The following is a 26,317-nucleotide window of genomic DNA, read 5'->3' on the forward strand; positions in this document are numbered from 1 at the left end:
AGAAGGTGGCCGACGGGGAGAAGAGGGTGGGATGCACTGCGGTCTAAAATAACGAAATAAGAGGGTACGAGACTCCAGGAGCGGGAAGCCGCAAACAATGGCATTTCTAGGGCAGCGGCGGCGAGCCAGAGGGTGGGGGCGCGATCCGCCCAAACCCTGCTGCCGGGGGCGCGTTGGGAAAGGCCCTTCATTCGGGGTGATGGCGGGGAGTTGTTGCAGCTCGGGTGCTGAGGGGCATAGGAGTTATTTTGGGATGAGCCCCTGCGTGACAACAGTGAGGAGGAAAGCGCTGCTCTTCCTTCTCCTGGAACAATACTATCCCTCCACCCCGCCGCTGTCGCCGCAATCCGGTAGCCGCCGCCTGCTGCTGCTCTTCACCCGTTGCGGGCTGGCGCACTTCGTTAACTCCTCCCTGCTACTGTTTAAAGGGCACTAGAAGTTGGTTCCATCCGTGGGGGGAGGGGGCTCATGGTTTCCCCAGGATATTTCTGTGGGGCGTGGTGCGACTGCGCTTTGTGCGGCCCGGCTCATCGCCGTTCGGCGGTGCCTCGAGGAGGAGGCGACGATGACTGGACACTTTGTTCTCATTTTTGTTTATTTGTGTTCGCTTCAGCTTTCTGTCATCCCTCCCTCCTTCCTTCGTCATCGTCCCCATCCGTCCACCCCCCCACTTCCCCAAAGGGGAAGCTAGACAAAAGAGATTCTTGTTTCTCACAGCTGGCTCAACAATCGGAGAGTAGGGCGGGAAGGCGCCTCTGCCGCCTGTGCTGTGACTGACCGTCCCCCGACGGTGGCTCAGTTGCGGCTGTTGCTCGCCTTTTGTTCGCTGAACCACGCCGAGCTGTGGCGGAGATCCCGGAGCTGCGGCTCGGGGTTGGACTGTACTGGGCTCACTCTTGGCCTTGTCCGCAGCGGACTTCACTTCGCAGGCAGCCTGCAAATGTGCCTACTACTTTCCGAAGGGAAGCTCTGTTGCTGTTCCTGGACTAAGCGTCCTTCCGTTCTGCTCAGATGGAGTTCAGCTTTAGACTTTTTTTCTTAATTTTTTAAAATAAATTTTTTTAGAGGTTTTTACAGAAACCGTTTAAGGGTTTTATTTTTTTAAGGATGTTAATATTTTTAAAATTAGCTTAGAAGTTTAATACTTTTTCTTTTCAAAAGTCTGAGGCACATCTGTTTCTTCAGGACTGGCAAAATCAGAAGTAGGGTTTTTTTATTTCAGAAGTTGAGACTTGGTTTTTCCCTTTTGCTAGCACTTAATTCTGTTTGCAAGCAATGAGGAATGACAGGAAATGCACAGTTTCTTGTCTGTTTACATTTAAGATAGGAGTTCACTGTGAAAATAAAGCCAAGGGGTGATAAGATTGAGTCTTTTCTAGGACATATAGTATGGGCTTGACTTTGTTTGCTTTCAGAAACAGAATAAGCTTCAGAGTAGTTGTGAAAGGGGGGGAAAATAGCTGATTGGATAAATCAGAAGCTTATTTACTGAAATGTGCTAAAAAATCAGATCCTGCTTTATTTAATCTGCTATGTAAGTCATCTTTCATTGTTAATCGGTGTCAGACATTTAATACATTAAGGGATTGTTGAAAAAATAAAGGGGGGAATGACAGTATAGGCAGAAATTTCATGGTAGTCAACAGTAGGCATTAATGTACATCTTTGTCTATTTTAATATTTTTTTGACAGAGTTAATGATGTCCAAATCATTTTAAAGGGTGGGGAAAATCAAATGTTGCATAGCTGTATGTCTTGTAAGAAGTGAGACGTTTTGTACACATGCCAGTTTTAACTGCTAACTGGTTACTGACAGCTGGGTAATAATGCAGATACAGTGCAGGAATTGAAGTAATTATGCAGCTGACTACAATGTTTAATTTATACTGACTAATGAAATAACATTCAACCATTGAGACACTTAAAATTGAATAAACTGTTTTATAAAGTGTGAGACGTTTACAATCTTATACAGTAATGGCATCCCTCAAGGGTCAGTACTGGGATCAGTGGCATTTAATCTTTGTCAGCGATATGGCATCCCTCAAGGGTCAGTACTGGGACCAGTGGCATTTAATCTTTGTCAGCGATATGGACAGTGGAATTGAGCATACCCTCAGCAAGTTTGTGGATGACACCAAGCTGTGTGGGCTGTTTGACATGCTGGAGGGAAGGGATGCCATCCAGAGAGAATTGGACAGGCTTGAGAGGTGGGCCTAAGCCAACCTCATGAAGTTCAACAAGGCCTAGTGCAAGGTCCTACACCTGGGTTGGGGTGATCCCAAGCACAAATATAAGCTGAGGAGTGATTTGAGAGCAGTATCAAAGAGAAGGGCTTGGAGGTGTCAGTTGATGGAAAAACTCAACATGAGCTGGCAATGTGTGCTTGCAGCCTGGAAGGGAACTGTCCTGGGCTGCATCAAAAGAGATATGGCAAGCAGGATGAGGGAGGTGATTCTGCCCTTCTAATCTGCTTTCGTGAGACCCCAGCTGGAGTACTGTGTACAGTTATGGTGCCTCCAGCATAAGAAGGACATCGAACTGCTGAAGTGGGTCCAGAGGAGGGCCATGAAGATGATTAGAGGGCTGGAGCACCTCCCCTATGGGGATAGGCTCCAAGAGTTTGTCCTGGAGAAAAGGCAGCTCTGGGAGACCTTATAGCAGCCTTCCAGTACCTGAAGGGGGCCTACAAGAAAGCCAGGAAGGGACGTTTTACAAGGGCTTGTAGTGATAGGGGATGAGAGGGAATGGATTGAAGCTTGAGGAGGGTAGATTGAGACTAGATATTAGAAAGAAATTCTTTAGAGTGAGGGTGGTGAGACACTGGAAGAGGTTGCCCAGGGAGGTCATGGATGTCCCCTCCCTGGAGGTGTTCAAAGCTGGGTTGGATTAGGCCTTGAGCAATCTGGTCTAGTGGAAGGTGGGGGATTTGAACTAGATGGTCTTTAAGGTCTCTTCCAACCCAAACCATTCTATGAATTTTATGAATCAAATTTGCATGTATTCTAATTATTTTTGTGGACTTTTTTTTAAAGTTTGTGTTAAAAGCAAGGTTTTAGGTTGTAGGTTTTTACCAGCGCTGGATCTCTTGAGTTTGTTTCCTCATGCTTAAAGTTTGACTCTTATTTTATATTAGTGGCTTGTATTCTCTCTGCATACTAATGTTCAGCTATGTGTAAGGTGTAGTGGCAGTACAAACTCTCTTCAGCAAATCAGCTTCTAGCTTACCCTTGTCAAGAGCAGCTGGTGAGCTTTATTAGTATTTAGTTTCTACACTCAGCTTTGATATTTTGACCTGAAGCTCATAGAGCACCAGTCCATGTTCAATGATTAATGATGTTATAGCTAGTGCATTTATGGAAAGTATAAATAAATGCAGATAATATGGTCTTCAGGATTTCATATGCTTGAGGGCTGGTCATTTTTGTCAGTTTTCTATGGGTTTGTCAATGAAAGGATGGCAGATAAAACGACTGTAAGAATTCATCAGCAAAAATGTCTACAGATAATCTTGTAATGTGATGTTTTGAAAACATGAACTAATCAGTGAATTTGTGAAGAACCTTACAGCAAGCTATTGATTATACATGCAGCAGTTGTCTCAATGAAGCACTTATTTTCCTTCTTGTGTTTGAGAGATACAGTACACTGTTTTGGGAGAGTGAAAAAGTAGGTCTTAGTAAAACACTCATTTGCATATTTACAAAGCTGGCCTCAGTGACTACATTAAGCATGACTTGTGCTTCTTCAAGACAATTCTACTGAGTCTGCTGATTTTTTTTTTTTTAAGTTCAACAACAGGGTAAAATTAGTATTCTAAATGAATTATTTAATGTATTAGCTAAACGAAGGAAGCCTGTAATGCTTTTATTCTGGCAACTTGGGACAACTGGCTGTATTGATGCTGCTGTATGTGCAAAATGAGTCTCAGATCCTCTATTGATTTAGGTTATAGACTGAAACCTTGAAAACTAACTACAATTAGTGTCTTGGGTATAAAAATTAGTCCATTATATTCTGTATCTGGATTTAGTGTAACTATGCTACATAGAATCTTGAAACTTCAGTTTTGCTTCTAGAGCAGAGGCATGAGGATGACATAAAACATGTAACTTTTTAGCTTTGTAAATTGCAAGTCATAATATGTGAGAGCCATCATGCAGTTTTCTTGGTAAAATATAAATGCAGGAATGAATGGGACTTGATGTAACAGATGCCTTGGCGGTCTGATGGGATAAGGAAGCTGAGAATAACTTGATTAGTGCTGTTTTTAGAAGCAGTATATTGCTTAGTTTTACTGACAGTTTTCAGTGATCAAACCTTACATTGGCATGTATCCTGGCAATAACTTAGTCTTAATTTCTAGATAGTTATGTAGATGATAAATGTTTAAGTGACTATTCAATGGCAGGAGTGAAGAAATGTTTATTCCTAAACAAGAGTTTGACTTGTTGAATAAGATGTACTTGAGAGGTAGTAAAATGCTGAGTTGAAGTTCATAGATGAGGGATTAGGAAGAGAGGGCAAGTGAAGACATCTGAGGTAAAATAGAGGTCAAAGAGTTCGGTAGGTCCCTGAAGAGGTGTATTTAAGGAGCATATACTCTGAATGGTTGCTCCCACTACATGGTCTACTTTCAGTGGGTATTAGCGAAGGCATGGAAGCTGACATTCTTTCCTACATGTAATAGTGTGAGAGCTGAAGTCCCCCTCTCACACCGACAATAACCAGGATAGCTCAGTCTGGAAGGAAATGAAGCTGTATTTTACAGGCAAAACTACAAGCTATGATAAAATGCAATGAATATGTACAAATATACACTATTCACAACATTTACAAATATGTACAATCAACAGAAAAACACAACCAAGCCCCCTTGCCCCCCCCCCCCAATAGAGAGGGGGTCTGTGCTTCTTTTCCTCCCTCCTCCCAGGGCAGGCAAAAGGGAAGAAACTCAAGAAGCAGTGAGAGGTTCATTAGACTTAGCTTGTCAAGGTCAGTATGTGTGTTATCTTCAGCCAGGAGAGAGAAGCAACAGGCAGACTGAGAGAAGACAGACTGCGAAACTGCCCCACTGTCCCGTATCTTGTTTTGAGTAGTGATTCTTAAACATTTCTCTCTCCAATGGAAGTATTTAGAATAATGTTACACCCAATAGTGATTTATTTACATTCTTTCACTTTCTCTGCTCGAACTTTGTGAAGGAAAATTAAAAAGACAGTCTTAAAACCATCACACTACAAAATGAAACAAAGCTTTCAAAATGGAAAGGAGATTGGCAAATGTAACTTAGCTGTCCCATAGCTTTTGAAATTGTAAAATATGTTTAAAGTTATGAAGTGGGTGTTCTCTTGTTCTCTTTTTAACCTTACATCTCAATTTAGGTTTTATAAATGAGATGTTTCCTATGTGTGTCAGACATTGTTTTTTTCAGAAAGCACTGACTATTTAATTGAAGGGTTTTTATCGGCCTGTACTTTATCAGAACCAGAAACTATTTCTGTTGGATCATGGTGGAAGCTCCATAATTACAGTGGTAAAACAAAACCATTGACTTCATTTTATACAACTGTTTGGAACAGATTTAGTCAGTTAGATATGCATTGGTAAGATTATAGAATGTAACTGAATATTTTATGATAAGGTACAGTCAAATTGTTCCTCAACAGGCAATAAATGGCTTAATTTTAAAGCAATCTAGATTATAAAAAGAGCAGGTATGTGTTTTCTTTTCGTTTGTTGTTATTTTCCTAGGTGGGGTTGTGGGTGTTGGTGGTGGTGGTTTTGTTTCTTTCCCTCCCAAGGATATATGTTATGCTGACCTGGGAATAAGCATGAGGAGTGCAATGCGAGATTGCATAAATGGAAAGAAATGTGAATTATGAGCATACACTTCAGTGAATTGTGCCTGTTATGAGGTCCATCTTTCCCTCCCTCCTTAAGTTCCATATAAACATGAAGAAACAAATTTTCACTGTGAGGGTGATGGAACACTGGAACAGGCTGCCCAGGGGGGTTGTGGAGTCTCCCTCTCTGGAGATATTCAAAACCTGCCTGGATGTGATCCTGTGTGATCTGGTATAGGGGGGTTGGAGTAGATGATCTTTTGAGGTCCCTTCCAACCCCTAACATTCTGTGATTCTGTGAATAATAAAATTAAGTTAGATAGAGATTAAGTGTTGAGAAACATATACTGAAAGGAGGAAGCAGAGGATGACTGTGCAATGAGCCAGAGACATGAATTTAGGAAGTAAAAGGAGAGCCACAAAAGCCAGTAAAGGTCAAAAGTTTTAGGAGAAGAATCATCAATCTATAGAAATGCTGAAAGGTAAAGGAATAGAAATTCTGAAGCATATCCAGAAAAGATTTCTACTGGAGACCTTAGTGAGAGCAATCATTGTGATGCACTGCACTGGAATCAGCAAAGGCTCAGTGGCAGAATTGCATTCCAGACAAGGGCCTCAGGATCACAGGATGTTAGGGGCTAGAAGGGACCTTTGAAGATTGAGTCCAACCCCCCTGCCAGAGCAGGACCATAGAATCTAGCACAGGTTGCACAGGAACACATCCAGGTGGGTCTTGAAAGTCTCCAGAGAAGGAGACTCCACAACATCTCTGGGGACCCTGTTCCAGTGCTCTGTGACTCTCACAGTGAAGAAGTTCCTCATGTTGAGGTGGAACCTCTTTTGCTGTAGTTTATATCCATTGCCCCTTGTCCCCTTGCCTCACTGTACTCAATTATTTGACAGCAGAAATGAGATGTCGTGTGGGGCAGATGTAATAACACAAGCACCTCAGGCAGAAGTTACATGGGTGAATGAGGAGAGGGAGTCAGCAGCGTAAGAGTGGAAACAGAAGTCTATATATTAACCTAGTGTACATGTAGCTTGATTGGTGGGTGGAGTGTTATCTGTAGCTGTATTTTGGGCCGGGTAGTTTGGAAGGGGCAGAATACATTTGACCTTGGTAAGGAAATGAACATTCTTGACCTGGGGATGGTGGAGTGTGGTGTGAGGGGAATAAGCAGATCCACCTATATTGCAGTTGCTGCCATCTGATGCTGGTTTGAAATACAGTAGGAAGGGTATATTTGCAGTGTGGGCTGGAGACGGGACTGCTGCTGAGGTAGCCTTCGACTTAATCTTCCATCAGTAGCTGGGTACAAGTAGCATAAACTGTCATCAGCACATTGAGCACAGGTTGGAGAGACCTTTGACAGGTTCATTCCTTGCAGAGCTCAGTGCCATCACACCCTGCTCTCGGCATCAAGCAACTCCTCTTCCATGGGCAAAAGTCTCAATCACAAGCCCATCTATATGTTGCATCCCTTCCTTGGTGAGCTGAAGTGTCATGGGCCCACGAAGCTATAAATAATTAACCCTTATGTTGCCAGTCCAAATCCACCTGAGCCACTTCAGTCTTGGCAGCCTGATATACCTAGTGGTTGTTCTGATGTTCTTCAGTGGTCCAACTCTTGGGTATGTGGGCACCCACGTGATGTACTTTCACCACCAGGTTCTCTACCTGCGCAGCAATATCTTGCCATAATTCAGCATCCTAGATGGCTTTTAGCACAACCAAGATCTCTTTGCTTCCCCCCAAAGGGGACCTTTCCCAAAGGGGCCTCTCTCCCAGGAGCTTCCCCCCCCAGACCCCCCTGGACAGAAAGCAGAGTTAGCTAAAGCAGAAAGTTGTTAACTTAGCCGCCAAGGTCAGTGTGTTATCTTCCACCAGAAGAGAAGAAACAGGAGCCAAACAGCCCAGCAACTGCCCCGACTGCAGAATGCCCACTTTGTTTTGAGTAGTAGTTCTTAAACATTTCTATCTATCCAATGGAAGTGTTTAGAACAATCATTATTTTGCTTTCTTACACCCAATAGTGACTTATTTACATTCTTTCACTTTCTCTGCTTGAACTTTGCAAAGAAAAATTAAAAAGACAGTTTCAAACCATCACAATTGCCCAAGATTCAATTGGGCCAATAGGGCAACTGAAGCCAGCAAATAGTTACCCAATGAAAAGGGATTCTGCCGGGCTGTGGCCATAAAAGGCAGAAACATAGGCCTGGTTGGGCAGAAGCAGTGGCCAGTACACATGCTCTTACCCCAAAAGGAGACTTGTTTACCAGTCACGTTAGGTCCTGTCCCTTTGTTCCTTTTCCCGCGTTACCCTGACTTCTGCAGGAAGGAGGGGGAAGCAGGGGACCATGTCTAGACACATCAGGGCCTGTCTGGGTTTGTGCTGGGCCCATTCAGCCCTACCACCACATCTGCATTCTCAGTTATCAGGGCTGCCTCCTCGTTCAGCAGTGGGCCCACACCTTCCCTATTCTTCCTTTTCCTACTGATATATTTGAAGAAGCCCTTCTTGTTCTCTTTTACCTCCTTTGCCAGTTTCAGTTCCAAGAGGGCTTTGGCCTTCCTTGTTGCGTTCCTACATGCCCTGGCAACTACTCTATAGTTCTCCCAAATGACAAGTCCCTTCTTCCGTGAACTGTAAGTATCTTTCTTCCATGAGATTTCCTTCAGAAGCTCCTTGATCATCCATGCAGGTCTCCTGGCATGTCTACCCCATTTTTTACTCAAGGGAACACACCTATCTTGGGCTTGGGTAGAAGTGGCATTTAAAAATTGACCAACTTTCTTGGGCTCCTTTACCCTCCAGAGTCTTACCCAATGGGATTCCTGCAAGTATATCTCTGAAGAGTACAAAGTTAGCCCTGCGGAAGTCCAGGGTTGTAATCCTATTTACAACCCTTATATTTCTTTTGTGCTTAATGATTCAAACCTTGTCTATTGGGAGGCCTCAGGACATTTGTCACTGGAATCACCTATATGAAACTCAATTTCAGGTAGGAGTGGCTATTCTTGACTTAGAGCACTGTCTTAACTTACTCTGAACATTCACATTAAAAGTAGTGCATCAGCTTCTTTAAAAGAAGGAAAAAATCTATCCTGAATGATGAAATATGGTGAATACATAGGTCCACACTGTATTTCTCATTGAGCTTCATGATGATTTCAGTTCATTTCCTTCTATTCCTCCCCCCTCCCACCATGTAGTAGTGACAAGAAAAAAGCCAAAGCAAAACTGATCTCTGCTGTTTATTATGAAGATGTCACAAAGACAGTTGAGATTTAGACCTATTTGTGTGCAAAAAGTTACATTTATCTCATTAGATGCAGTGGTTGTGAACCTTTTGATGTCCTTCAACTCTTAATTGCTAAACACTTGAAATACACTTCTGATGATTGCAGCATTTTTAATATCCTTTTGCATTCTAGTTATTCTGAATACAGTTTGGCACATTGTGATGGTTTGAAACTGTCTTTTTAATTTTTCCTTGCAAAGTTCAGAACAGAGAAAGTGAAAGAGTGTAAATAAGTCACTATTGGGTGTAAGAAAGCAAAATACTGATTGTTCTAAACACTTCCATTGGATAGATAGAAATGTTTAAGAACTATTACCCAAAACAAAGTGGGGCACTCTGCACATTCTGCGTTCTGCAGTGGGGGCAGTTGCTGGGCTGTCTGGCTGCTGTTTTCTTCTTCTTCTCTTCTGGCTGAAGATAACACACACTGACCTTGGCAGCTAAGTTAACAACTTTCTGCTTTAGCTAACTCTGCTTTCTGTCTAAGGGGGGGTCTGGGGGGGAAGCTCCTGGGAGAGGGAGGCCCCTTTGGAAGGGTCCCCTTTGGGGGGAAGCAAAGGGAGATTGGTTGTGCTTTTCTGTTGATTGTATATATTTGTAAATGTTGTGAATTTTGTATATTTGTACATATTCATTGCATTTCATCAGAGATTGTAGATTCTGCTTTGTAAATACAGCTTTCATTTGCTTCCTGACTGGGTTAGCCTGGTTGTTGTCGGTGGGGGGGGGGAATTTTGGCTCACACTGACACACACATCTTGATTAAGCCTGCTTTAATTTGATGCATGTGAGGGGAGTGAATGGAACACAAAGGGGAAACCTCAGCTGAAAGCTGAAATAGCTTCAGTCAACCTAATCATTTCCTCAGAAAATGTGATAAAGTGTGCACGTGCTGTATTTGGTCATCATTTTAAGTTTACTATGCCTGTAATAAATATCAAACTTGGAACTGTATCATAACTGGTTGTGGCAGTTTTAGGCTAATGCCTAGGAAATTTTCCACAGATCTCGAGTAGAAAGTGGTAGAATGTAAATAAATTACCATTGGATGTAATGGGGAAATAATGATAAGGTCTAAATAATCCCATTGGTCTGATAACTAACATAAAGTTAGTTGTATTAGTTTATACAACTGTTCTCTTTCTCGGCTCTCTGCTCTAGCTGATACTAGCTGGTGGCTTTTGCTTGACTGTTGCTTGACCTTGGCTTTGTTCTTTTTGTGGCTAAGTAACTAAAAAGCTACTCTCTGCTTTTCTCTTTTCCCTTGTACAGGAGGAAGGGGGCGGAGAGGGGGAAGCTATTGGTAATCCCCTGGGTTTTGTCCAGGGGGGGTCCTTGTGTTGTTTATAAATTGTAAATATATGTAAATATTGTATATTTTGTATATATTAATTGCATTTCATATTTCTAGATTTTAGTTTGCTTGTAAATACAGCTTCATTTGCTTCCATCCCAAACTGAACTGGTGTGATGGTTTTAAGACTGTCTTTTTAATTTTCCTTCACAAAGTTCAAGCAGAGAAAGTGAAAGAATGTAAATAAATCACTATTAGGTGTAAGAAAGCAAAATAATGATTATTCTAAACACTTCCATCGGAGAGAGAGAGCAATGTTTAAGAACTACTACTCAAAACAAGGTTGGGGAGTTGGGCAGTCTCAGCTTGCTCGGCTTCTGTCTGCCTGCTTCTTCTTTTCTGGCTGAAGATAACATACTGACCTTGACAAGCTAAGTCTAACAGCCTCTCTGCTTCTTGACTCTGCCTTCTGCCAGGGGGGTCTGGGGGCATTCCTTCTGGCTGTGGGGGTAGGCCCCTTGGGGAAGGCCCCTTGGGGGAAGCAAAGGAGGCTTGGTTGTGCTTTTCTGTTGATTGTACACATTTGTAAATGTTGTGAATAGTGTATATTTGTACATATTCATTGCATTCCATTGTAGATTGTAGTTTTGCTTGTAAATACAGCTTTCATTTGCTTCCAGACTGAGCTAGCCTGGTTATCGTCAGTGTGGGACAGGGATTTCAGCTCTCACACTGTTATAACTGGCCTGGCAATTTTATTTCTGGGGGTAGTTCTCCAATAGTATTTTCCTTTTTACACCAAATAGTAATTTATTTACATTTTTACTACTTTCTGTTCAAGATCTGTGAAAAATTTTAAAGACACAGCCTAAAACTACCACAGCAGTCAACAGAAGAAAAAAGGCATGCTCAAGAACTGCTTAACTTTCACTGAACTGATTAAAAGCCACAGATTCCCTTCACCTGCTATGCTTCTCACTCTAAAATAAATTACTATTGGCTTAGTTGTTTTGACTGATATTAACTTCTCTGCTTCTGTCTATTGTCCCTTTTGTACAGGGGGGTAGGAGAGGAGGCAGGGAAGGGAGAAGCTATTAGCTCCTCTGGTCTTTGGCCAGGGGGGTCCTTGTGCTGTTCATTAATTGTAAATATCTGTACATATTGTATATTTTGTACATATTCATTGCATTCCATTATAGTTTGTAGTTTTGCTTGTAAATCCAGATTTCATTTGCTTCCAACTGAGCTGGTCTGGCAAAGTTAATGTTGGGGGGGAATTTTCAACCCACCACAACAGCATTCAGAGTTGGTATACATCTACCCTGTTAGACTTATATCTGCCTACCTTGTGTTTGACTTAAAGCAGGAACAGAAAAAAATCCACTTTCATTAGCCCTATGTGCTAGTGATGACTGCTGCTTGTCTTACTAATGCTCTTGCATTTCACATTAGCACTTAACAGGATAGCCTATTTTTGGCATTCTGAGGTTAATTATATTTATCATGATGATTATACAGAATAATTTTGAAGGTTATCACCAAATAGGTGTGGGAGGGAGGGAAAAAAATAATCTCAGAATATACTGAAATGTTTATGTGTTTTGGAGACTTTCTTCCATAATAAACACAGAAACTACTTGCCAGCTTTCATTTTTTGCCAGTAGTAATAGATTTTCCATATATCCACAGCTGTTTGTTGTGTGAACAGCTGACAAAAGCTCAGGCTTTTAGGGGTAAGGTGATCTGGCCTCTGGGTAGAACAAAGACATTCAGTAGGGGGAAAAGGTTTTTTTTCTCCAGAACCACAAATGTAAAGGCAGCTGGCAACAAGAGTGCAAATTGGAAACACATCTGGAAACTTAATTCCCCCAATTGTGGTGTTACGTGCAAGGATTTATTTTTATCTTATTGTCTTTAAGGATGTCAATATTTAGCAAATAAAACTGTATGCTGCTGCATTTTGGGTTGTAAAAAAAAACATTGTAATGCACAGAGAATAATTCTGTTAAAATAGAGGGAAGGAATCATAGAATCTCCTAGTCGGAAAAGACCTTAAGATCATTGAGTCCAACCATAACCTAACATCTCCTTGTACACAACTGTTATACCCAAAGTGCTTGCACAAATGACATGATCTGTCTTGTGATGAATGGGGAGTCACTAGGGTTGAATTAGATTAAATAAACACTGTAGGTCTTGGAGCTCTTGGTGTTTTCCTGAATTTGGCATTACATGGAAACGTTATGTACAAATAAGCAACCCCTGCTGTTTGTAAACCAATATTTTGCTTTGTAATACTCCTTCCACAGCCATAATACCTCTTATTTTCTACCACCACGCCCACACCTTTTTTTTTGTTTGTTTGTTTGTTTTTTAATCTAGACTTTTGCCAAAACCCCTTGATCTGGCTCTGTGACTGCTTTAAATCTTGAGTTGTTTCCTCTGCTATTTAACCCTATAACTCAGCAGCAATGCTGAGGTTTTTCCTTTCTTAAGGAGAAAGACACTTTCCCACAGCATTCTCCTAGAGAAACTGGCAGCTCATGGTCTGGATGGGCATAAACTTTACTGGGTGAAAAACTGTCTGCACAGCCAGGCCCAAAGAGTTGTGGTGAATGGAGTTAAATACAGTTGGTGGCTGGTCATGAGTGGTGTTTCCCAGGGCTCAGTACTGGGGCCCATCCTGTTTAGCATCTTTATCAATGATCTGGATGAGAGGGGATCGAGTGCACCCTTAGTAATTTTGTAGATACCAAACATTGATCCGCTGGAAGGTAGGAAGGCTCTTCAGAGGGATCTGGACAGACTAGATTGATGGGCCAAGACCAATTCTATACTCATTGTATTCAGGCAGTGTTGATGGGCCTTAAATTGAGTTTACATGGACTGCTAATGTGGAACCTACTGAAAGAACTTAAACCTAATTTTCACCCAAACCAGAAATGGCTAGAGTCAGATTTGTAGAGTACTGTAGTGGTTTGAACGACATAATATATATTTCTAGATCTAGATATAACTTCCACTATCAGATCATGAATTATGACTGCATTCCACTATCAGATTATGAATTACGACTGCATTATGACTGTGCTGCATTACAACCCTGGAGGCGGGGGGGGGCACTTGTCACACTCTTGCTCTTCTAGTTCTTGCTTGTGTGACTGCATTTTGTCTGTTGTGGGATTCGGATGGGTATTTCTTCCCCTTTTCCTACTGTTCTCTCTATATATACTAGTGTAATCTGATAACTTTGTAGCAGGGGAGTAAAATATTCTGTGTAAAACAACTAAAACTCTTCCTCTGCTTTTTTTTCCCCCTACCTTTCTTATCTCCCAGTAAGGAGAGACAGGAGAGAGGAGATGGGGGAGGGGGGGAAAGAAATATCTTGTGTTGCCCCCCAACACGCACCTAATACCTAAGTCTGTGGACAAATGTATAGCTCAGCAGTAGTTATGCACCTAATTGCTTGGTGCGTGTTTGGATTTGTTGGCGCTAAAATGTTTTTTTATAAAAAACAGATCCTCACTGGTTTCTTTCAAGAAATAACTGCTATATGAAGAATGAGCTTTAACAAGAGATTTTTAAACAAAACCAACTCTGACCTTTTTTGGCATGGGGGTACTAATGTAAAGTTTACCTGGATTGCCCCCCAGAATATAAATAAATCTTATGATTCATCTCCTACAAAAAGATGATGCTTCAAAACAAAAGTTATAGTTGCAGAATACATCTGAATGGCTAGTTTCTGGTCAGATGGTGTGGTGGTTTTAATTTCTTTTCACAGAGTTCGAGCAGAAAAGTAAAAGAATGCAAATAAATCACAATTGGATGTAAGAAAGAAAAATAATGATTATTCTAAACACTTCCATTGGAGAGATAGAAACCTTTAAGATTCAGTTCTAAAAAAAGTTCAGTTTGTCTGGTGTTTTTCTGCTGGGCAGTCTAGCAGGGTGATTCTGTGTTTCTCTTCTGGCTTTGCTTCAGAGAACACACGCGCACACTGACCTTGGATAAGTTATAACAACCTCTCTGCTTCTTGTCTTTCTTCCTTTTGCCAGGGGGTTCTGGAGAAGGCCTCCAGGTGGTTGAGGCCCCATCCCTGGAGATGTTTAAGGCCAGGCTGGATGAGGCTCTGGCCAGCCTGATCTAGTGTGAGGTGTCCCTGCCCATGGCAGGGGGGTTGGAACTAGATGATCCTTGTGGTCCTTTCCAACCCTGACTGATTCTAAGGCAGGGAAGGGGGAGGCATAGGGACAGCTTTCCTGGCTTTGGCCAGGAGGGTTTTGTGCTGTTTCTGTTAATTGCACATATTTGTAAATATTGTAAATACTGTATATTTTGTATATATTCATAGCATTCCATTATAGACTGTAGTTTTTGCTTGTAAATACAGCCCTCATTTGCTTCTGAACTGAGCTAGTCTGGTGTGGTTAATGTGGGAGGGAAATTTCAACCCACCACAGATGGCAAAGAATGTTTTAATGTAGAGCAGAGAATGCTAAAAGCTAAGTAGTTTTCAAAGCCATTATTATTTGTCCTTAATAAGCATCATATTTTTATAGGTTCAGTTTATCACAATTATAGAGAAGGTGAAAGGCAAGGAAAACAGTTGCAGAATTACATTTGAGAAATGAAATTATTTAATATTCTTTTAACAGAAAATCTTTTCCCAAAAGTAATCTAAGAGGCTCTCAGTTTCCCCAGTCTGTGTGTCTTTTCTTTGTACAGTAAGAATTACAAAATAGGCATTTTTATGTAGTTGAAGGGGTAACTAAATAGCAAGTGTGTACTTGGAAGCTAGCTGTCAAATGGAGTAGTAGACAACTGAGCCATGCTCCCCTCTATTCTCCCTTCTATGCCATTTGAGAAGTCACTTGTATTTGCAGAAGATTAGTGCAGGAGGGATTAAAATAAAAAAAAAAGGAAAGAAAGAAAAGTTTACCAGATTTTTAAGATGAGTTTACTCCCTATATATAGGGTCTGCTATTGGTTTCGTTGTCATTATAATTAACTTACATTCTCTTTGTGTTTTGGATTGCAGTTGAGAAATACAGGTAGGCTGTGGTTTAGATAGAAGACTGGTGTATGTATGGAAGACGGTAAAATAGGTGATAAAATAGATATAGATACATATACCACCTTGCAGGCAAAGTTTTAGCCCTTGTTCTCAGAGGAAAATTTGAAGTTCACTAATGATACAATTTTATAGATGTTTGCAGATAATTTCCTCCCAAATAAACAAAAGGAAGGAAGCAAGGAAATGTTCTGGAAACAAGTAAGCAATGTGTCTTTGACTTTTAACTCCAGTTTGTGTTTGACCTATGTCACAGTAGAATTCTAATATATTGTTTCCCTTGCAAATTCTCATGTTCTAAAATGGTCTTCCTTTGGGGGAGTTTAGGCAAAGGCCATGTACCCCCCAACTGTGAACATCTGCTTGTGTCTTTGAATGCTTGGTAGGAAAATTTCAAGCATTTTCAGCTATTACCTCTGGATGTGTAAGGATGAAGTCATAGCTACAACTGAATTGTTAAATACCTGCTGCTTGTTGGATGTATTCATTTAGGTGGACCCAAGTTGACTTGTAATCTGTTAAGGTGTAGCCTTCATACATACTCTAGAGCACATCTTGCAACAGGTGAAGATAAACATGCAGGAAAAGTTCATGGTAGAGATTATATGGCTGATTCAGTATTTCATTCAGAATGCATTGCAGAAAAGCTACTGTTGCTTTCAAGAGAATGTTAAAAAAATTAGGTTATGGAAAAAGACATATCTTGATAGTAGTACAGAAGATTTCATGGTAATTAAAGGTAAGTTCATATATTGCAATGGATCATTGAAGATGTATGAACTAGGTAAAAAATTAAAATATTTACGATCATGCCAGAGACAGGAAAGTATCTCAAGTAGAGAGGACTCATATTACATTAATGACAAATGGTTAGTAGATGCTTGCTCATTCGTGTTTCCTCCATGCCATGAACATGTTTATCAAAGTATTTGTTTCACCAGTCCCATCCCTGGCTTCAGGTTAAGAAATTATTATTTTGTCCAGAAATTAGACCATGTCTTGAGGCAACCAGGATAAAGCCATATGTCCTTCCCAATTCTCTTATTCCATTCAGGGCTAGTGAAGCAACAGGAGAAACAGGCCTACAAATACATCAGTAGAGTCTGCCTAGCCCATTTCATTTGACAGGAAGGGAAGTGACGCTCTTGTTCTGGCCAGCACCATCTTTGATGGAGAAGATATTGCAACTTAGAGAGGTATTTTCTAGCTCAGAAACAGATGTTACTGCAAACAAATATGTGGCAGCAGTTAAATACTTTGGTTTCATCTGTAAACCATTCATTTCTTCACCTTCTACAGTAATTAGATGGGTGCTAATCTGCTTTGATTTTCACCCGTATCTTCTCAGAGGCTGCCCTTTTATAAAGGCAGTCTAGATCAAACTTCCTGGGACCTCAGTACTGTTGTCATTTAGCTAGGACAGTCCTTCCCATGTTTTATATATTATCCTTACACTTGGAGACAAAATATTTTAATGCATCAGGATACAACTGAACACCACCCCACCCCCCAGCATTCTGTAAATAGAATTAGAGCCTGAAAGCTTTGTTACTAATTGTGAACATTGCCTCTCTAGGCAGCGTTATCGCCACAATGTTTAAACATCCTGCAATTTTGGTATTTTACTAGCATTTTTATTTCTGTAATGGTAGCTTTTCTTGGATGGTGTGGTGGTTTGGCCCTGGCTGGGGGGCAGATGCCCACCAAAGCCGCTCTATCACTCCCCTTCTTAGGTGGACAGGTGTAGGAGAGTGGTGCTTGGTTGCTGAGAAGAGCATCTGCTGAAGAGCAGAGGTACCGATAGACTTTTCATGTTGCTTAAAGAGTTTCTGAAAGGCTTCTAGGACAGCTTTCTGCTCCCAAGCCATGCTTTTCCCCTGCTCTTTAACAATATCTCTAAGAGTATTCAAAACAGTTTACTTTCTTGCGTGCAAGTCCTGCACAACTTTCGAGCCCAAACTTGATGGTTATACTGTTGACCAGTCACTCATAAGGGAATGCATCTGCACTGGAGTGGTGATCGTATGTGGCACTTCCAGCTTTTCCACTAAATCCAAATGACCCCCTGAAGCAGCTTTATGATGAACCAGCTGCCAAAATCTCGATGGTGATGTGTGTCGGTGTGAGCTGAAATTACCCTCCCACCGACAATAACCAGGCTAGCTCAGTCTGGAAGCAAATGAAAAGCTGTATTTACAAGCAGAGTCTAAAATCTACGATGAAATGCAATGAATATGTACGAATATACAAAATTCACAACATTTACAAATATATACAATCAACAGAAAAGCACAACCAATCTCCCTTTGCTTCCCCCCAAGGGGACCCTCCCAAAGGGGCCTCTCTCTCTCCCAGGAGCTTCCCCCCAGACCCCCCTGGACAGAGAAGCAGAGCTGGTTAAGCAGAAAGTTGTTAACTTAGCTGCCAAGGTCAGTACATGTTATCTTCGGCCAGAAGAGAAGAAGAAACAGCAGCCAGACAGCCCAGCAACTGCCCCGACTGCAGAACGCAGAATGTGCAGAATGCCCACTTTGTTTTGGGTAATAGTTCTTAAACATTTCTATCTATCCAATGGAAGTGTTTAGAACAATCGTTATTTTGCTTTCTTACACCCAATAGTGACTTATTTACATTCTTTCACTTTCTCTGTTCTGAACTTTGCAAGGAAAAATTAAAAAGACAGTTTCAAGCCATCACATGATGGAGGGGTTACAGTTAACCACAGGGAGGTAAAAGTCGACATCCTCCTCCCCCCACAGTCTTTTGCGACCTCACAGCCCAGCATGAGATCTCCTTCTCACCTTCTTCCTCACTATCAGGTGGTAGGGGAGGAAAATTGTTGCTGCTGTTGGGGGTCATTAGGGCAGACCAATGACAATTGAACAGTCTTGTGGGCTTTTCCACTTCATAGTGGATCTTAAGCTGCTCATTGGGAAAAGGATATTTCTACTCTTCAGATAGGGGCGGGGAAGGTGGAGAGTGCTGGTATGTCCTCTACTGCTTTAGTTATCTTCCCCCCACCCAGTTCAATTCCCTTTTCTTTTAGCTCCGTTTTAAGTTCCTCCTTCTTTTTATCTTGCTCTTGCTTGGTGTCTTTTAGCGTTTCATTAAGTATTCACCAGGTAGTAGCCATATCTACAACTTCTTTATCTCCTTTCCTTAAGGCATCCCATAAATAATTAAGTAGCTTCTGCCATGCAGCAACACTAAAGGTGGTGCTGCAAGAGAATTCAATTCCCTGCTGCTTACCCCATAAAAGCAGCCTCCTTAAATCATACTAAGTCCTTTTCCTTTGTTAGATTCTGTCCTATTATGTTCCTGGTGGCTCACCTTAATAGGTGTCGAAGTACAGGTCCGGGCTGAGGTGGATTCCTATGATGCAGGCTGGAGGGCTTCTCCGGTGGGGCCGCACACCTCGGGGGCGGGGCGCGGCACAGTTCTCTCGGCTCAGGCGGCCCCCAGGTCCCTTTGCCTGTGAGCGCCTTCCGCTCCTAATCCCTTTCGCACTTCAGCCGGCCCTGCCTCCTGCTTCTCTATGATACTAAACATGAGTTCAGGGTCCTTCAAATGTCCTTTTTCTTTTACCCATTGACAGAGCTCTTTGAGCCTCTTCATGCTCACACCAGCACCTTGCTTGGCAAGCAATAGTGTGAATGCCGCCTCCCGACTCATACTCAGTAATGCAGTCTTACTGTTGTGGGTCCAACAACTGGTGTGCTCAGTTGATTTCCAGCTCTCCCTCTAGGATGCCACCTGCTTCAATCTCCTGTCCACCGTCTGCACCTTTTTCCGCCGTGGGGTTCCAGGTCCCATACAGGAGGTGAGACACGACCTCAAACCCAGCTGCTGCCGCTTTTGCCTTGCAGCACCACTCCTGTCCTGGGTCAGGAATCGTTGCACAGCAACCTGCCTCTCTGCCAGCTTCTGCCACTGCTTCTTGGAATAGCCTGTTTTCTCATTGCAATGCAATTAGATTCTTAATAGAGACGTCCTGATCTTGTCCCTGTTCGGGCGCTAAATGTAGGAGATTGACCAGAGTCAGGACACGGACTCAATATGAGTTCAGGATCTTGCTCATTTATTGCTAAAAGACACAGGCTTTTATAGTATTATGTGCTGTCCACGCGAATAACATTAGCTTGCTATTGGCTAACATACATTGTTCACATGCCCATTACTGTACGCTGATTGGAATAGGATATCGGCAATGTTTTTCTGCCTTGCAGCTTTAACACCTGGCTTTATCTCCTGTTTACTGCTTGCCAGGCTTTCTCTTATCAGCTGATTTAGAGAAGGACATGAAACTCAGTAAGTTTCTTGTATTATGCTTTTATTACAGCGCTGGACACAGGTAGGATCTCTCCAAAAGACCTGTGTGTTGAAAGAGATTTCAGTACAAACTTATATAGTCCATGTTTCTTATCTTATTCGGAAATATATCAATGTGAAAATAACAGAGGGATGTTGAGGTTTACACAGGCAACCCTGTTTCCTCCTGTCTATACAAAGGTTATCTATCTAAAGATGACAGGGGATGGCCATATTTCACAGAATGTCAAAGGTTATCTATACAGGGGATGGAAGTCCTGGTTCCTGTTTGTTGGGCTTTTCCTTCTTTTCTTCAATCATTTCCCCCCTTTCTACCATCCAATAGTATATTCCTATACTATATTTTCTTAAAATAATTTCCAGTTTCCAACTCATGCCTAAGTTTATCATTTTTATACCTCTCATATGATTTCACATCACTCTTTCCAATACACATAATTACCTTAATCAAGACTACTATTAATACTATTAATATGATAATCATTACAATTCCTACTAATAATTGTTTAAGCCAGAAAATGTTGGGCATCCACGAGGTTAACTTCTCCCAGAGGTTTGAAAATCCGTATGATATATCATCCCTGCTCACTTCATGGAATACCTTACTTTGTTCCCATATTTTATGCAAGTCCATTTCTATCTTCTTTTCCTCATTTACATATGTGCAACAACTATCATTCACTATTGTGCATAGTCCTCCTTCTTTGGCAAATAAAATATCCAGAGCGTATTTAAACTGTCCTGTAATTTTATGCAGACTCTCTATTTCCTTCTGCTCTGCACGAATGGCATCCTCAGTTGCTGCAAGGGCAATCTCCATACTGGCTGAGATATTCACTATAGCCTTTTCTAATTCACTCACTCCTATCATAGGAATCAGCCATCTGACAAAACTATGGAATCCCGTCGGTCTCTCTATTAATGGGTTCAGTACTCTTTTTACCCTTCTCCAGGGACTTCTTACAATCCCTGTAGTTATTTCATTATGTATTGTATACTGTGGGATCAATTGTCCCCCTACACAATGTCCTTCCCAGTTCTCTGGCAAGCTCTTTCGTGCATATCCATCTCCACACAGCCACCACCAACCTGGAGCCATCTTACACTGATTCAAATATGATTGCTTTTTAAAATCATAATACTGTTTTAGCCTCCTCTTGAGTTCTCTAAATTTTCCTATTTTAGTAGTATTTATGCAACTTGGTAACTCAAAGATTTTTAAAAAATGCCTATTCCCAAATGGGAATCTGGTAATATTTCTGTCAGTACATCTTGCATATGCTTTAATTTCTTGTTTCTCATCCCAAGGTAAAAGTTCATATTTAGGTCCCTTTTCTCCGTTCCCCATTCCGTATTGGCATGTAAGATCTGAAAAATCTTTCCCTACTTTAACTTCAAATGTCCAATTCTTATGAGGTATTCCATAAAGTGGCACTTCTAATTGATCAGTTGGGAGAGTAGTACATAACCAACATGACTCTAGCTTAAACCCTAAAGTTATATTTCTCATTACTTGTACATACAAATTATTATCCCACGCTACCACTATTACTATTTTAAGTAACAGCAGATAAGTAAACATTATTGACGAGTTATTCTCAACTTCAAATCTCCCAGCTCTTCTGCTTTCCAAGGGCTGCCTTTTGCCTTCTTTACTCGCGTGTGATGTATCCAAGCAGCTTGCTCTCTGATTTTGATAGCTGTGAAGGATATCAGCAACACTTGATATGGTCCTGTCCACTTGGGTTCCAGGGGATTTTCTGAAAGAGATCTAACATAGACATAATCTCCAGGTTCTACATCATGAACTGGTTTGTCTAGTCCCCTCACATTGGTTCCAATCACTTGTTTGTTAATCATGTTTAAATTCTTATAAATCTGTTGAACATACCTATTCAACATTTCTTCTCTGAACTGCCCTGGTTCAGAAGGATTCATTGTTCCCACCACATAGGGTCTTCCAAATAGAATTTCAAATGGACTTAACCTCTCCTTAGTCCTTTGCTTAGTTCGAATTCGCAGCAGGGCAATTGGTAATGCTTGCGGCCAAGGGAGTTTTGCCTCCTGTCCAATTTTTATTATCTGATTCTTAATTAAATGGTTCATTTTCTCCACCTGTCCACTTGAGCGTGGATTGTAAGGAGTGTGGAGTTGCCAATCAATTCCTAAGATTTTACTTATTTGTTGTACTACCTTGGCCACAAAATGTGATCCTCTATCTGAGGAAATAGTAGCAGGCACCCCAAACCGGGGTATTATTTCTTGTAACATTATTTTGGTAACCTCCCGAGCTTTGTTTGTGCGACAGGGAAATGCTTCTGGCCAACCAGAGAAGGTGTCAGTAAGTACCAAAAGATATCTATATCCCCCCTTTCTTGGAAGTTCAGTGAAATCAATTTGCCACTGTTGTCCTGGATAATTTCCTCTACTAATCTGTCCAAGCTTGACTTCTTTCGCCACCTTGGGGTTGGCCCTAAGACATACTTCACATTGTCGAGTTACCTGCTCTACAGTTGTGTACAATTTTCGTGCTATGCACTCCTGAACCAATTTTCGATACAGAGCTTCAGCTCCCCAGTGAGTTTTTCCATGTTCCATCTGAACAAATGCCCAAAGGAGGTTACTAGGTATGACTAATTTCCCATCCGGTGTCCTAGCCCATCCTTTCTCTATCCTAGTCCCTAAAAGATCCTTAATTAATTTCTGATCTTCTGTGTTATACACAGGCTCTGGTTCCTTTTGCTCAATTGTCAGTTTACCATCTGGGACCAAAACAAATTCTGCCACCTCTTTCCCCTCCCTGGCTACTGTTTTAGCCGTTTTGTCTGCCAACCGGTTACCTCTTTCTTGACCACTGTTTCCCTTTTGGTGTGCTCTGCAGTGCATTATAGCCACTTTGCTTGGTTTCTGTACTGCTTCCAATAACCTCAATATTTCTTCTGCATGCTTAATGCCTTTTCCTTGGGTTGACAATAGTCCTCTCTCCTTCCAGATGGCTCCATGGGCATGCACTACTCCAAAGGCATACTTGGAGTCTGTCCATATGTTTGCCCTTTTTCCTTGAGAGAGCTCCAAGGCTCTAGTCAGAGCAATTATTTCCGCCTTTTGGGCAGAAGTGTTACCTGGTAGTGCTTCTGCCTCAATCACCTCTTCTTCTGTAGTTATAGCATACCCAGCCTTTCTTTCTCCCTGGATCACAAAACTGCTTCCATCAGTATACCAGTTATGATCTGCCATCTCCAGGGGTTCTTCCTTCAGGTCAAGTCTGCTGGAGTAAGTGGCCTCGATTGTTTCCAAACAGTCATGGATTACTGATTCTCCATTACTTCCCTGGAGGAAAGAGGCTGGATTGACAACATTAGTGACTTTGATCTCCACATCATCCTGCTCCACTAATATAGCCTGGTATTTAAGGAATCGTTGTGGAGACAACCAGTGTCCCCCTTTGGCTTCCAGCACAGCAGAGACTGTATGTGATACCAGGACTGTGATCTTCTGTCCCATTGTGAACTTGCGGGACTCCTGAATGTTGACTGCAACTGCAGCCACAGCCCTCAGGCATCCTGGCCATCCTTTGCTTACCTCATCCAGTTGTTTAGAGAGGTATGCCACTGCTCTTCGATAGGGTCCTAAAGTTTGTGCGAGGACCCCAAGTGCTATTCCCTGACTTTCATGGGAATATAACAAAAAGGGTTTAGTGACATCAGGTAGGCCTAGTGCTGGTGCCCTCATCAGTTCCCTTTTTAAAGTGTGGAAGGCTTGTTTAGCTTCTCCGTTCCATTGCAGAGCCCTGTCAGCCTTCCTCAATAATTCATAAAGAGGTTTGACAAACAGGCCGTAATTATAAATCCACAGCCTACACCAGCCTGTCATTCCCAAGAAGGTTCGGAGTTCTTTTACTGTGTTGGGAAGTGGAATGGAGCATATGGCTTCCTTCCTTTCAGGGCCCAGTACTCGTTGTCCCGCAGTCAGTTCATATCCCAAGTAAGTTACTTGCTGCTGTACTATTTGGGCCTTTTGTGGGGAGACTCGATACCCATTAAGTCCCAGAAAATTTAACATACTCACAGTCCACTTTTCACATTCTTCTGTGGTTCGAGTTGCTATCAAGATATCATCTACATACTGTAGTAGGACTCCATCTCCTTCTGGCTGATCCCACTTCTCCAATTCTTTTGCCAGTTGATTTCCAAAAATAGTGGGGCTGTTTTTAAATCCTTGGGGCAACACTGTCCAGGTCAGTTGGCATTTTCTGTTAGTTTCTGGATTCTCCCATTCAAAAGCAAACAGTGACTGACTTTCAGGGGCCAGAGGTAGGCAGAAAAAAGCATCTTTTAAGTCCAGGACGGTAAACCATTCTAACTCTGTCCTTAATCGAGTTAAGAGAGTGTATGGGTTTGCTACTACCGGATGAATGTCCCTCGTAATTTTATTTATGGCCCTTAGATCCTGCACTAGCCGATACCCTCCTGTGGGTTTCTTCACGGGCAAAATTGGGGTGTTGTATGATGATTCACATTCTGTTAACAGCCCATATTTTATAAATTTTTCTATAATGGGCAAAATTCCTTCCCTATCTTTTCTCCTTAAAGGATATTGCTTTATCCTGATTGGTTGGGCTCCAGGTTTAAGATCTATTGTTATCGGTAAAGCATTTTTGGCCCTTCCAGGATGCTCAGTGTCCCAAACTCCAGGATATACCTGATCTTTTATACTTTCTATTATTTTGTTTTCATCTCGTTGAGGGCTCATTAGTGCAAGACTTAAAACCTCAATTAACTGTTCCTCCCTTACCCTAAATTCTACCTTCCCCTTATTAAATTTAATTTCAGCTCCCAATGCTTCTAACAAGTCCCTTCCTAGTAATGACTTTGGGGCATTTGGCATATATAAAAACTTATGTAAGCCCCAGATTTTACCATATTTATATTTAAGAGGTTTAAAAAAATATGCCTTCTCAGTTTGACCTGTAGCCCCTACCACAGAAACATAGCTCTCATCCAAAGGTAGCAAAGCTTCATTTAAGACTGAAAAGGTTGCTCCTGTATCAACCAGAAACTCCAATTTCTTTTCCTTTTCCCCTAGCCTTATTACAACCAGAGGGTCTGCCAGGGTAATTCCCTCCGGTCCCCCCTAATCAACCTCTTCCAGCTGTGCCTGTACCCTATTTTTCTTTTTCCTTTCTGGACATTCTCTTTTCCAATGTCCCTTCTTCCTACAGATTGCACATTGATCCTTTTCCAACCGTGCCCTGGTAGGCCCTTTAGTTTCCCTATTTTCCTGCAACGCTGCCACCAACATCCTTTTTTCTTTTCTTCTATTCTCTTCTTCCCTGTTAGAGAATACCCTCCATGCTACATCCAAAAGTGCCTCCAAATCCCTTCCCTGTGGAGCTGGCAATTTTTGCAACTTCTTTCTGATATCACCAGCAGATTGCCCAATAAATAATGATACCAGTTGTTGTGTACCTACTTCTGACCCAGGGTCAAGAGAGGTTTTTTTCCTCATGACCTCCCTCAGCTTATCTAGGAATTCTGAGGGTGATTCACCAGGCCCTTGTCTGACTGAGTATAATACAGACCAGTTAATTGTTTTCGGGATGGCTTTTTCCATTCCCCTGGCTATAAATTCCCTGTACTCTTCCAGTCTAGTTCTTTGCAGGGCATCATTTGTATTCCATCCCGGATTTTGGAGTGGAAATACATCCCCTATATTCGCTCCCCCTCCCCGAGTTTGTATTCTTTCTGTTGCTATTTCTAATCCGTGTCTTTCAATTAATTGTTTTTCTGTTTCAGTCATTTGTTCCAGTAATAACTGGATATCATCCCAGTCTGGGTTATGCTGCCTGATCATAAATCGAAAATGAGTAGCTGTCCCAGTAGGGTCATTACGATAATTTTTAGCCTTTTTCCTCCAGCTATCCAAATCCTGGCTTGTAAAAGGTACCTTAATCCAGACTGGGTCACCCTCTGGCCCTACTGCTTGTCGCAGAGGGGCCTGAATGGGTAGCTGGGAAGCCAGGGCAGTTACTTGTTGTCTTCGGGTCCTTCTTGCCACTGGGCTTCCCAGAGCCTGGGTTGTGGAGCTAACTCCAGTGTCACTATCAGAATCACTGCTGTTACCAGGACCCTCTGTGTTATCTCCTGGACCTGCTGTCACTACCCCTTGCAGTTTTCCTGGGGGGTGATAAAACTCAGGCAGGTCTTTCGGGTCCTCAAGTTTAAGGCATCTCTGCCCTATGCTACATGCAGAACAACACCTTTTCAAATGTGCCTGCCTCTTGTTCTTAGCCTTATTTTCCTTCTCAAGGGCCAAAACTAGTGGATCTGAGGGAGCTCTTATACCACAGTCCCTTTGAAGATCAGGATGTTCTCGGAGATAGAAAAACATGTCAGCATATATTGACTCTTCCCATTTTTGTTTTCCTCTTAAAAACAACATCAATTGCAATAAAGTGTTATACTCTAG

At 41.9% G+C, this 26,317-nt stretch overlaps 1 protein-coding gene across 1 annotated transcript in view; it reads left to right on the top strand.

Moving 5' to 3' along the window:
- LOC128979898 (zinc finger SWIM domain-containing protein 6-like) overlaps positions 1–26,317 on the top strand; it is a 276,472-nt gene that overhangs the window by 996 nt on the left and 249,159 nt on the right. The window lies entirely within an intron of this gene.

Source organism: Indicator indicator (genome assembly GCF_027791375.1).
Source record: "Indicator indicator isolate 239-I01 chromosome W unlocalized genomic scaffold, UM_Iind_1.1 iindW_random_scaffold_48, whole genome shotgun sequence".
Classification (NCBI taxonomy): Eukaryota; Metazoa; Chordata; class Aves; order Piciformes; family Indicatoridae; genus Indicator; species Indicator indicator.